Raw genomic sequence first — 13,161 nt, forward strand, 5'->3', positions numbered from 1 at the left:
ATAAAACCATAGCAAATCCAAACTAAATTAAACTAGTTTTCTGGCAGAAGTAATAAATAAACCCAATACCAATGCCACCTATTTTGTGGTATAGAATTTCTTGTTGCATAAAAATAGAATGTCTGTTGTATTACATTGGCCAATGTCTGCTATGCGAATAGTATTTATGCGAAGTCGTGCGTGCAGATGTATGCACATAGAAATTTATGCGCCACATTGGCTTACTTGATTAGTTTTGTAATGAGGCATTTCCATATACTGGTTCTGCTAGAGCCCGAGGCGTGAAATACCTGAAAATTGTGGCACAAGCAAATAGCCACATATACACGCGCACACACACACACACACACACATACAAAACTGATGCAATCAAAGAGGCTTGTGGCTTTGAGTGGCGTGTATCAGATTCTATACAATTATTGGAAAACGGCATTCAAGCGCAAAATCAGACAATTATGACATACCGTTGAGTGTTATATTAATTTTTTGAAATTGTGGATTACGTAACTGTTTTCGGTAAATTGCAATTGCATTGCGCTGCGCATGGCATGGAATATAAGTGGAGTGGCTTAGTAAAGAAATGTGAGTTTAAAAAAGAATACAAAAATTGCATTACTTGTTAGAGTTGTTTAAGCGCAATGCATGAATGGTTGTGTACCTATAACTTTGCTTCCGCTATTTTTTGCTTAAAAATTAAGGCGTCATGGATTTGTCCATGGAAAAAATTGGTTTTTAAACTATTAGGCGATTAGGGAATCATGCCACCCTTTAAGCGGGGATAGAAATTTGCGTACTTGCCGTGATGTTTTACCGTTGATTAGTATTACGCTGACATGCCTTACTCTTTATGTGCCTGCGGATGAGTAGATTTTTCCTGCAGTTGATGGCTGATGAAAAGACTTAAGGCACGAACTCCTAGTAGAGGAAAAATTATTCCGATTTGAAAGACTTAAGACACGAACTCCTAGTAGAGGACAAACTATTGCAATTTGAAAGACTTAAGACACAAACCCGTCGAATTTATTCGAACACAAAGCGGTGACACGACAGTTAAGCTTTGCAGGATATTAGAAAGAAACCAAAAACTATTAGGAACACGCCACAAATAGGAGGAGGAGCTCGGCCAAACACCTAAAACGGGTGTTATATGCATGAAAACTTTACTCAAAAGCAAAGTTGAATTATTAATTTTGCGCCGACTTGTGCTCGTGTTTGGATTCAATACAGTTCTGAGAATTCATTACTACTCGCAATTTTGATTTCGTAATATTTATATCTATATATAAGTTGCCATGGCTTCACTTGGGAAGGAAGGGCCACGGGATATCTTAGTAGTTGAGCGTAATTACATTAATTTTCACCATGCAATGACCACCTTAGCGATAACTATCAACAGCATAAGAAATGAAGAATTTTTTTTGATTTTGTTTATACAACTCAAAATAATTTACAAAAGAAGCAGAAAACTATAATCTAAAAATTATACGCTAATTAAGCGCACTGCAGCACAAAGCTCATATTAAATTGCATATAATTAAAATATAGGTACTTTCATTGCCCCAAAATTAATTACCCCATTTAATCACCAAATTATAACTAATAGGATTCAATTCTTGCTGGGAGGTTTTATTGTAGTACGCTTGCCTTCTACGATCTTCCACTCTCATAGGATTTCTATTCAAATCTCATTTTTGCATCGCTGACCACATAAAACTGCATCACTGAATTTATAGGTTAACAATTCAGCGCCAAAATATATACCTCACCACATAAAACACTGATGCAATAGGCGCGCGCAGCTCAAAACCTATAATTAAATATACATTTCGTTGTTTCACCACTCGCAGCAGTCTGAGGCGTAGGCAGTTTGAGTTTCTTCACTACAAATTAACGCAGATGTGAAATAGAAATGAAAAGAAAAATTTCATATTACGTTTTTTATTGCCTTTAACACAAGGAAGCTCAACACATTTAAAATATGATGAACACGTACTCGTGTTTGTATTTGTTGTACTCGTATCAATCTAATTAAAGCCACCCATGCACAATTGAGTTAATTTTAAACAAATCTAACGACCTTTAGGCAGTAACTCGACGAAAGCGTGAGTAAATAAAGGTTTATTGTTTTATTTATTTATTTTTTTAATACAATTATATGTATATATATTTGTATATATGATATATATACAATATGGCGCAAAATTAATCATCCAAATATGTTTTTGAATAACTTTTACTAATTAAAAAAATGGATTTTTTTTCCTTGTTCACCCCACTCGGGAGCATAGGGCCGCTACCAGTCCTAAGTAGTGGGAATGCCCACCTGTCGTTGCTTAGGAACAATGCCTTCTTACTGCTTGAGCGCCATCTGTGTGTGATATTTTTCTGGCAGAAGGATCACACAGAGGATCGGTTGAAGACTTCGCTAAATTTGTGAGTCTGCGTTATTATCGCGATTGCCCGCTTCCTCTTGCTGGTGCCACTTGATGCAATGTGTAACTGTGCGATAGAGTAAGCGCTGACTTTTGTGCGAGCGTTAGGATTGAAAAGATAAGGTTGTTGGGGTTGTGGAATGGAATGGTTTTTTTGTTTTTTTAAGTAGAAACTAGGAAAGTAGGTAAGTTTGAAAATGTGCGAGCACCGTGCTTTACGTGAGATTCGAGCCCACAACCTCTGCGATGGCCGACCAGTTCACTTACGCTAGACACTACCGAGGCCGAGCCGAGTGATTATTATTTATAAAACTTCGAATAGAGTGATTTATTTCACGCCACCTTGCATATATGTATGAGCAGTTCTACCTGCTCTGTAGCCTCGTGGATGCTTTCAACAAAATAGAGGCATGAAGACAAGAAAAAGAGTCTTTGAACAAATAAGGATGATTATTATCAACCACAACTACACCACCGCGGCATGAAAGGAGCGTCTTACCCATTTTAAAACTGGAGTGAAGCTCAAACCAGGGTAATTTAGAGATTAAAATTGAATGGTTGACCTTAGAAAAGTCCCTACAAACTGTATTGACGTTGAAAGCAGAAGTACAAAATTCTGTGAATGCAGCAAGGTTTGTGGCAGCTGACCTGTCAGCAATGAAGCAAACCAGCATTGCTTATTGCATTGGATATGTAACGCTTTACGGCAAAATACAATTTCTTGTTTGATGTTGTAATATATTCAACAAATTTTGTTGACGTAGATAGTTTGGAAGAGTGCTCCAAAGATCTTTGTTCCGCTTAGACTGGCAGATGGCACTTATCGCATTAGGCACAATGCCGAACTGGAAGAAAGAAACTATAATAAGATTTATTAAGTCTCAACGACTTAGATGGCTGGGGCATGTGGCCAGAATGCCAAGGGAGCAATCAACGAGAAAGGCACTAGATCTTAGCCCAATTGGAAAGAGAAAAAGGGGACGCCCGAGGAATAGGTGGCTAGAAGTTGTGCGAGCTGATCTTAGGAAAATGCGCGTGCAATGTTGGAGGGAAGTGGCTGTAAATCGATATCGATGGCAAGAAGCTGCGAAGGAAGCATGGGTTCACCAAGGACTATGACAAGAAGAAGAAGAAGAAGAAGAAGAAGATAGCTTGGAATTAGGCCTGTAATTAAAAATAATTTTTTACTTTAGTAATTTTTAATTTTAATTAATTTTTAAATTTGTAACAGCCTTGCATAGAGGCTCTTTATGCATCCATAAAATTCCCAAATGTAGGCGATTTATTAAAAAGTAATAAATGTAGATATGCAAGGGAAACTAAAAAGAAGAACAACTATTAGAAATGAAGAAATAAGATGGAAAACCATCATTATTCTCTAGCGAAGAGCCGTTGGTATCCTGAAAGGTGTCAAAATTAATAGTGGAATCAGTTTTCAATAAATATCTCTAAGAGGTTCCGACAATGGAGCACAATTGCAACTAGAAAAGTGCGCAAAAAATCTATAGACTACCGAGTGCAGGGAGCATAGCTCCACAAAGCCTCCCTATTCTAAAATACTTAGGAGGGAATAGTAAAGTATTATAGGGTTTTCCAAAGAGAAGTCTTACTTTGATATTCAAAGAAAAATGCTATTTTTTATATAAATGGGCGCTGCGATCGGGCGCAACGCGAGCCATGTGGGATCGCTACAGAGAGCTAAAAAAGGAAGAGAGACGTATTATCCGACAGAAGAAACGAGAGGCCGAAATACGTGAGTGCGAGGAGCTTGAGATGCTGGCCAATAGGAACAACGCCCGAAAATTTTACCAGAAAGTTCGGCGGCTTACAGAAGGTTTTAAGACCGGGGCGTTGTCCTGTAAGAACAAAGACGGCGATCTGGTGACTGACGTACAGAGCAATCTTAAATTATGGAGGGAACACTTCTCGAACCTGTTAAACGGTGACAGCTGCGCATGTCATAGAGAATGTGAAGATCCCGATACCCCAATCGTTGACGACGGAATTGTCGTTCCGTTACCCGACCATGACGAGGTGAGAATAGCAATATCACGGCTAAAGAACAACAAAGCCGCGGGCGCCGACGGACTGCCGGCTGAGCTATTCAAACATGGCGGCGAGGAGCTGGTGAGGTGCATGCATCAGCTCCTATGCAGAATATGGTCGGATGAAAGCATGCCTGCCGATTGGAATTTAAGTGTGCTCTGCCTAATCCATAAGAAGGGCGATCCTGCAATTTGTGCCAATTACCGCGGGATTAGTCTTCTAAATATCGCCTATAAGGTTCTAGCGAGCGTATTGTGTGAAAGGCTGAAGCCCACCGTCAACCAACTGATTGGACCTTATCAGTGTGGCTTCAGACCTGGAAAGTCTACCATCGACCAAATATTCACAATACGCCAAATCTTGGAAAAGACCCATGAAAGGAGAATCGACACACACCATCTTTTCGTCGACTTCAAAGCTGCATTCGACAGTACGGAAAGGAGTTACCTGTATGCCGCTATGTCTGAATTTGGTATCCCCGCAAAACTAATACGGCTATGTAAGATGACGTTGCTCAACACCAGCAGCGCCGTCAGAATTGGGAAGGACCTCTCCGAGCCGTTTGATACCAAACGAGGTTTCAGACAGGGTGACTCGCTGTCGTGTGACTTCTTTAACCTGATGTTGGAGAGCATCGTACGAGCCGCAGAACTGAATCGCTCAGGCACAATTTTTTATAAGAGCGTACAATTGCTGGCGTATGCCGATGATATTGACATCATCGGCCTTAACAACCGCGCTGTTAGTTCTGCCTTCTCCAAACTGGATAAAGAGGCAAAGCGAATGGGTTTGGTGGTAAACGAGGACAAAACGAAGTACCTCCTGTCTTCAAACAAACAGTCGGCGCACTCGCGTATCGGCACCCACGTCACTGTTGACAGTTATAATTTTGAGGTTGTAAAAGACTTCGTGTATTTAGGAACCAGCATTAACACCGATAACAATGTCAGCCTTGAAATCCAACGTAGAATCTCTCTTGCCAACAAGTGCTACTTTGGACTAAGTAAGCAATTGAGCAGTAAAGTCCTCTCTCGACGAACTAAACTAACACTCTACAAGGCTCTCATCATGCCCGTCCTAACGTATGGCGCAGAAGCTTGGACGATGACAACATCCGATGAAGCTACGCTTGGAGTGTTCGAGAGAAAGATTCTGCGTAAGATTTTTGGACCTTTGCACGTTGGCAACGGCGAATATCGTAGACGATGGAACGATGAGCTGTATGAGCTTTACGACGACATAGGCATAGCGCAGCGAATAAAGATCCAGCGGCTTCGTTGGCTGGGTCATGTCGTCCGAATGGATACAAACGCTCCGGCTTTGAAAGTATTCGATGCGGTACCAGCTGGTGGTAGCAGAGGAAAAGGAAGGCCTCCTCTGCGTTGGAAAGATCAGGTGGAGAAGGACTTGGCTTCACTTGGTGTGTCCAATTGGCGTCGGTTAGCACGAGAAAGAAACGACTGGCGCGCTTTGTTAATCTCGGCCAAAATCGCGTAAGCGGTTATCGCGCCAATTAAGAAGAAGACCGCGACCATGCTTACAGGACAATATCCTTTTCATGAAATTTTCCGTGACCGAATTACAAAGTGGCTTGCCCTATGTCCACATTAGTCTCACGAATTCCATCTTTGAGGTCTTGAATCGACACTGGGCTGTTGGCGTAGACCTTCTCTTTCACGTGGCTCCAAAGAAAAAAGTCGCAAGGTTTTACATCGCAAGATCTCGGTGGCCAATTGTGATCACCTCTTCGAGAGATAACACGGCCCGGAAACTTTTCCCGTAAAAGATCAATGGTTTCGTTGCTTGTGTGGCATATAAAATTGTGCGGCCATAAAAAATCGTTAATCGTCCCTCGATAGCGCAATCTATTCACCTGTAACACCTGTTATTGGAAAACCTTTTATGTGGCCGCTGTTTTGTTTTAGATATATTTTTGAGCAGAATAATTCGAATTTATTAAGAGATTATAGAAAGCGGCGTAAAAAATCGAGTGAATTAACACACAGCTTCTGATTTTCATTTACATAATTCTTGAAGTTAGCTAACCAATTATAAAGGTGTGCGTACCTATGCGCACGTCATAAATCTAAAGCGCAACAACTTAATTACGCACTGCCACCTCTAACTGCAAATATAATTACAACTTCAAAGTGGATGTGAACTGTACTGCCAAGAATTTCATTCAACTACTCACATCAGATTTGAGTGGAAACTAGAGGTTCGGGTGCATGTGCGATTATTATTTATATACATCCACCTATTCGTAAAATGTTTATATGAAGCGAACTCATGTCAATGGCGTCGGACGTAGTTGTTATATAAGTTATGCAAGTATTTAGAACAATTTTTATTAGTACAGCTAAGTGAGTATGTGTGTGTGTTGTGTATGTAAAGTAAGATTACAGCATTGCTGGAGCACAGCAAACAAGCTGATAAAAATCATAAACCGTTGCTTGACAGCCGTATGTTGACAGCGTTGAAATGATGTCTTGCAACACAATGGAAATGCTAATAAAGCCGCCAAACATTTTCGCCGTTTCTTTTCCCTCCCTTTTTTGCGCAGGAAGGATTGGCAGTGCTAGAGAAATTCAAAAATTCAAGTGCATTTTTTAATGGAAATACAGCATGCCTGAAATACTGCCTTGAAATACTTTGCCTTTTTCACATACGAAGCAGCTATTGTATGTGTGTTTGTTCACCTGTATGTATGTACCTAGTGTAGTACGCATATACTTATACATATGCACGTAGGCTGTCTACATTATTATGTGTTAATTATAATTAATTTATTTATGAAGCGCTCATGTCAATGTCGACTCACTCATGAATATGTGGAATAGGATTCAATAAGAACGCCTCATTAATGGTATTTAAGCGTCACAACAGGCACATTAACTTGTGCAGGCTTGTATGTGTACAATATGCACAGGGTGGTTAAAGTGTAGCTATCTCTTTGAACCAAGTATTACTTTCTTTCTCGAACATATTTTGCATACTCAAAATTTTGATTACCAGTCAATTTTATACCACCGTGCAACGAAATGAGCCATCTGCCGAGTGAGCGAAGTTGGTAAATATTCCTGGAGGAGTGAAAATACGGCTAGAAATGCAATTTTTGTAAATGGTGAACTCTTTAGAGCTGGGATTATCAGCTTCAAGTGAGCGTGTAAATTAAAGATACATTTTTTTTTTGGTTTTTTTTTTTTAAGTTCTCTAACGACTTCCCTTGACACTGTAGGTCCCTTCATTCTGTGGAACAACATCAAGACGCAAACCACAAATAGAAGAAGTGATCGGCCATATACTCAATAAAGGGTGTAATTTATATAAAAGTGTATACATTTTGTGCAACTTTCTTAATAAAAAAAAATTTACTTATACGCATAAATGGTCATCAATAGCTCAAACTTTAAATAAGACTTAAAAACATTTAGCACGAAATTTGTAAAATTGGAGTAACTAAAAATTTCCGTAAAAAATTTATAAGAATTCGACAAATTTTCATTAAAATTAAATTTTTTTATTTGAAATTAAAAGAAAAATTTAAATAAAAGAAAAATTTAATAAAAGTGAAAAAAAAGTTCCAACTTATTCCATAAGTTCGTGCGTTTTTAAAGGTGGTTTTAAAATTAATAAAAAAAGATGTTTAAAGCATTTATTAATCAATAATATATTTTCCTTCATTACTTACAATGTCTTCCCAACGTTTAAGCAAATCTTTAATTCCCTGCGCAAAAAATTGTTTGTCCTTGGAGCTAAAATACGCTTCGATATCCCTTTTTATAACTTCTTTTGAGGAGTAGTTCTTGTTACTCATATTGGATTGAATTCCAGGGAAAAGTGATAATCAAAAGGTGCAATATCCGGAGAGTATGGTGGATGCGGCATTAGCTCCCATCCGAGCTCGTTCAGCTTGCCTAATGTTTGTTTTGCGGTATGAGGTCTTGCGTTGTCGTGGGGAAACAAAACTTTGCGTCTATTCACTAAAGACGGTCGATTTCTGTTAAGTGCCTTATTCACGTTTGATAGCTGATGTGAATAATAATCAGCAGTTATCGTCTGGTTTGGTTCCATAAGTTCATAATAAACAATACCGGCCATATCCCACCAAATATACAGGAGAATCTTCTTGGGGTGAAGGCCATGTCTAGGGGTCGGTTCTGGTGTTTCATCTTTATCTAAGCATTGGCGTTTGCGAACAGGATTTTTGTAAAGGGCCCATTTTGCATCACCAGTAACGATACGGTTCAAAAAACTTTCATTTTGAAGCCGTTGCAGCAGCTGAGAACACACATTCACTCTCTGCTGAAGGTTGGCGACGGAATGTTTATGCGGAACCCATTTTCCCAGCTTTGAAACCTTTCCCAACTGAACCAGGTGCCTGTGAACTGTTCCATGCGATGAATTTAACCTCTGAGCTATCATATCGACTGTCAAATTTGGCTCACTTCCACGAGTTCGAGCAAGGCGTCGGAGTTAAAGACTTCAGGACAACTAGCGCGCGAGGCATCCTCCACGTCGCAGTCACCACTTCGGAATTTTGAAAACCACTTTTGCGCAGTCCTTATTCTAACGCTATCCTCTCCGTGAACAGTGTTTATTTCTGCAGCAGCAGTTGTTGCATTGTTACCACTTTTATAAAACAAATAAAAAAAATTCCTCTTAGACGCGTTAGAAAACTCCATTTTATTTTTTAACATATTTTATGGGCGTTTATAGGCTATAAAACAAATTATATTTAAAAAAATTAAATAAATGAATAATTCACACTTGGCAATATGTGGCGCTTTTATATAATTTTCTCATTTTTCTTTTTGCATGTATGTGGACTTTATAAAAGTCCAGTATAAAGAGAAACACTTGAGGGCTGATTGAATCTTTCGATGGGATTCGGATATAGCGGGTCTAAGTATTATACATTTGGTGAAGTTCATCAGTAGCTTGTTGCGGCCAATTACAAATGTAAATGTGACGTCGTCGTAACATTTCCATGCATGGTCTCTGATCGTCTCTGATCCCAAGGCTCCTTCTTTCTTCTTTTCTCCTTTCTCCTCTCCTCTGTATGGCATCACAACGGACAAATTTTTGAATATTTGTAGGGCAGCCATTTAACCTAACCTAACCTAACCTGGTTGATGTGTTTGAAGAGCAATTTTTAGGCTTTTCGCTCTGCGTCCTTCTTCTGAAAAGTTAAGGCCGTTTTATTTTTCGCAAAAGTATTTGTTTTCCTTCAACTAACTCGAGTTCTGTTAAGTTCAGCAGCTAAAACGAACCATAAATACAATTTTTTTTTAAATATTTCAATATTCGAAGAAAGACTTTAGAATTACAAATTTAGCCCTCCTTTGTGAATGTATATCTCGAAGAAAAAAATCTCCCTGATTCGCTTAGGAAAGTGATCAGAGGAAATTATTCCGAAATCGCTGACAATATCACAACAGACACTTGGATACTTGTTTTTGAGCCACCCGGTATATGCCCATTTGAGTTCATGCAATTAATTATATAATGGCAATGACTGTGAAAATCTCGTTGGACTGATCTAATTACTTACTTATTACCACACAAATATTCTCATTCCCATCGGAATGCAATGCTCTTGTTGCAGTTGACAGCAGGCAATTACACCACCACCACCAAACACACACACAAACACACAGACATAAAAATTCACGTGCTGCTGGGCGTATGTACAACATATGTTTGTTATAATTGCTGTAAGTGCCACAACCTCTGCACCGATATAGCTGCTGCAGGCATACTTCCCGCATACATAGATGCGATATACATACTTACATGCATATCTATCTAAGTATGATAGTTGTAGTGCCACTGGGAAGTCAAAGTACTCGCACAAGTTATGCGGAAGGGATTATTAATATTTTGATTGCCTTTTGCTTTATTGTTACTTCTTTGCTTTGTCCAACGATCTGTGCGACAGATAAGTCGTTCCACAAAAAGCGCTTATAGGATGCCAGCGGCGCCTGAAGTGTCAGTGGGTAGGCTTAAGTGAGATAAATGAGTGCATAAGTACTTAAGCAGTAGGTGGTGTGCTGAGCATGGGAGACTTGGAAAATACGAAGTTGAACTCTTAGTAGCTGGTAATATTTTTTTCTGAATCCAACATTATTTTTCTGTTAATTACTTTTTTATGAATAGGCTGCCGTAGACCACCTAGAATTACATTCAAATTATAAAACCACCAGAAAAATATGCTCCTGTTGAGAATGTTTAAGCGCACATCAGTGTGAGTCAATTTTTATATTAGCTTTTCAAAAAAGGAAACATGTAACAAAAAATTGTGATTATGAGATTTAGCTGACAAAAATTTAATAATTCCCCAAATACCTCCAATTACCAAAAATAAAATTTATTGATTACAAACAAAAATTTAATAACTCTTGCAAAGTGGCAATGTACACAGCATGAAACGAAATATAGTACTAGGGTACCCTGGAACGCAATCAATGCCACTGACTTACTTTCTTTGAATCTTGACTAAGCTGATGTTGAGCCTAGGAAGCATAGAGACTAGGCTGTGGAGCGGAAAAATGAGAAGCTAACCTAGCTGTAAAGTTGGTATAGTGAGTTATTACCTCTTCTGGTATTCACTTACAAAAACATTTCACCGCTGCGACTCAAAAAGTGTTTATGTATAATATATGAGTTTGAAGGCACAGGTGGGCTTGCGCTGCTGGAGAGCAGCTCATCTATGAATATTTATGAAAACTGTGGATATTAATGCCAGCTTACGATGCAGGTTGATGGAGAAGTGATGAAAGTGTAAATGAAATATTGTGAAAATAATGTTCGACATCTGTTCTACAGCGGCAATAGCTTCTTATTGCAGGCAATAAATGTTGATTAAAAAGATTTTAAAGTTCAAATAAAAAAATTGTAAAAAATACTACTCAACAGTTGCGAAAACTTTTTCTTTCACACAAAAGTTTCTGACACAAAAAACAAAACGCCTGGAATAAAGGGATTTTTTCAAGTGTTCCTAATGGTAGTATACACTGGGAGCCAAAACTGGGAAATACAGTGGATTTTCAAACAATTTGTACTTTAAATCATTTCATTTAGCCATTGCTAAGATATTTTTTCGAAAACATACTTTTTTTATAAAAAAACTATTTTTTTGAAAATGTGTTATAAAAAACTATTTTTTTTGAAAACGTGTTATAAAAAAATTTGTTTTTGAAAGCGTGATTTATTTTATAGAAAATATTTATTTTTTAAAACGTGCACTTTTTATATAAAAGAATTATGTTTTAGAAAACGTGATTTTTTGTTAAGAATATTTTTTTTTCTCTAAGTCAAAAGATTTTTTGAAAAAGGTTTTTTTTTGATAACGTGCAGTTAAAAATAACAATTTTTTTTTTAAAACATGATTTATTTTATAGAAAATATTTATTTTTTAAAACGTGCACTTTTTATATAAAAGAATTATATTTTAGAAAACGTGATTTTTTGTTAACAACAATTTTTTTTCTCTAAGTCAACAGATTTTTTGAAAAAAATATTTTTTTTAAAACGTGCATTTAAAAAACAATTTTGTTTTGGAAACGTGATTTATTTTATAAAAAAAAAACTTTTTTCTCTAAGCCAGAACATTTTTTGAAAAAACTATTTTTTTTAACGTGAGAACGTGCGTTTTTTTACAAAAAAATAAATATTTTTTTTGAAAACGTTAATATAAAAAAAATATTTTTTTGAAAAGGTGCATTTTTTTATAAAAAAAATGTATTTTCTCTAAGCCAGATCTTTGCTCACAAATTTTTTCATTCAGCTGATTCAACCTCAAATGGCTTTAAACACAAATTGAATCAACAAACTGAAATAAACTTTGTTGCGTGTTTAAAACGTTCACGCCGGCGCGTACCACCGCTGGCCCGCACAAGTCTGCTTCATGGGGCGGCGTGTACCACCGGTGGCCCACACAAGATTGCGTCATCTGGCAGCGCGTACCACCAATGGTACTTTATTAGACGGTACCTATGAGATGAGATGCCATAAACGACTACCCTTACGAAAAAATTTCGTTTTATGACCTGCAATCGCTCCCGATAGAGCGAAAAGATGTAAACATTGCCGTCTGTGGGCGAAGACCACGAATAACAGCGCCGGCGTGAACGAAGAACCAATTTTACTTCCTACACTGAGATGGAATCATCCCAGCACCTTCTTCTCAATTGCTTTATCTCTTGTCCGCCGAAGATTCAGACATCTGGACTCTCACTTATTGGCCACGCCTGCGGATATTTTTTTGTCCTTGTTCTCTACGCTTTTGTCCTCTTTCACCGTGCCTGGCTCTGTGATGTTGTTTTTGCCCCATTCCATGTGATGTCTAGCGCAATATCGAACTTCTCCAAGTAATCTTTGGCCGACCACAATCTCTGCTCCCTTGCGAATTTCAGTCCAGTGCCATTTTCGTGATGCTATCTGGTGATTTTCTAGGCGTGAAACCTATCAATTGCTACTTTCTTCATTTGATTTGCCACAAGTTGAGTTCCTCAAACGTCTCGTTGCTGATGGTGTTCGACCAGAATATTCTGCAGATGATGCGAAGGCATTTGTTGACGAAAGATTCTAACCTCTGTGCGATGGTGTTAAAGACAAGTCATGTTTAACTTCCGCACAACAATACTGACTTCTCACATGAACTGAATATTTTCAGTTTAGG

The sequence above is a fragment of the Anastrepha obliqua genome, chromosome 1 (assembly GCF_027943255.1).
Source record: "Anastrepha obliqua isolate idAnaObli1 chromosome 1, idAnaObli1_1.0, whole genome shotgun sequence".
Taxonomy (NCBI): domain Eukaryota; kingdom Metazoa; phylum Arthropoda; class Insecta; order Diptera; family Tephritidae; genus Anastrepha; species Anastrepha obliqua.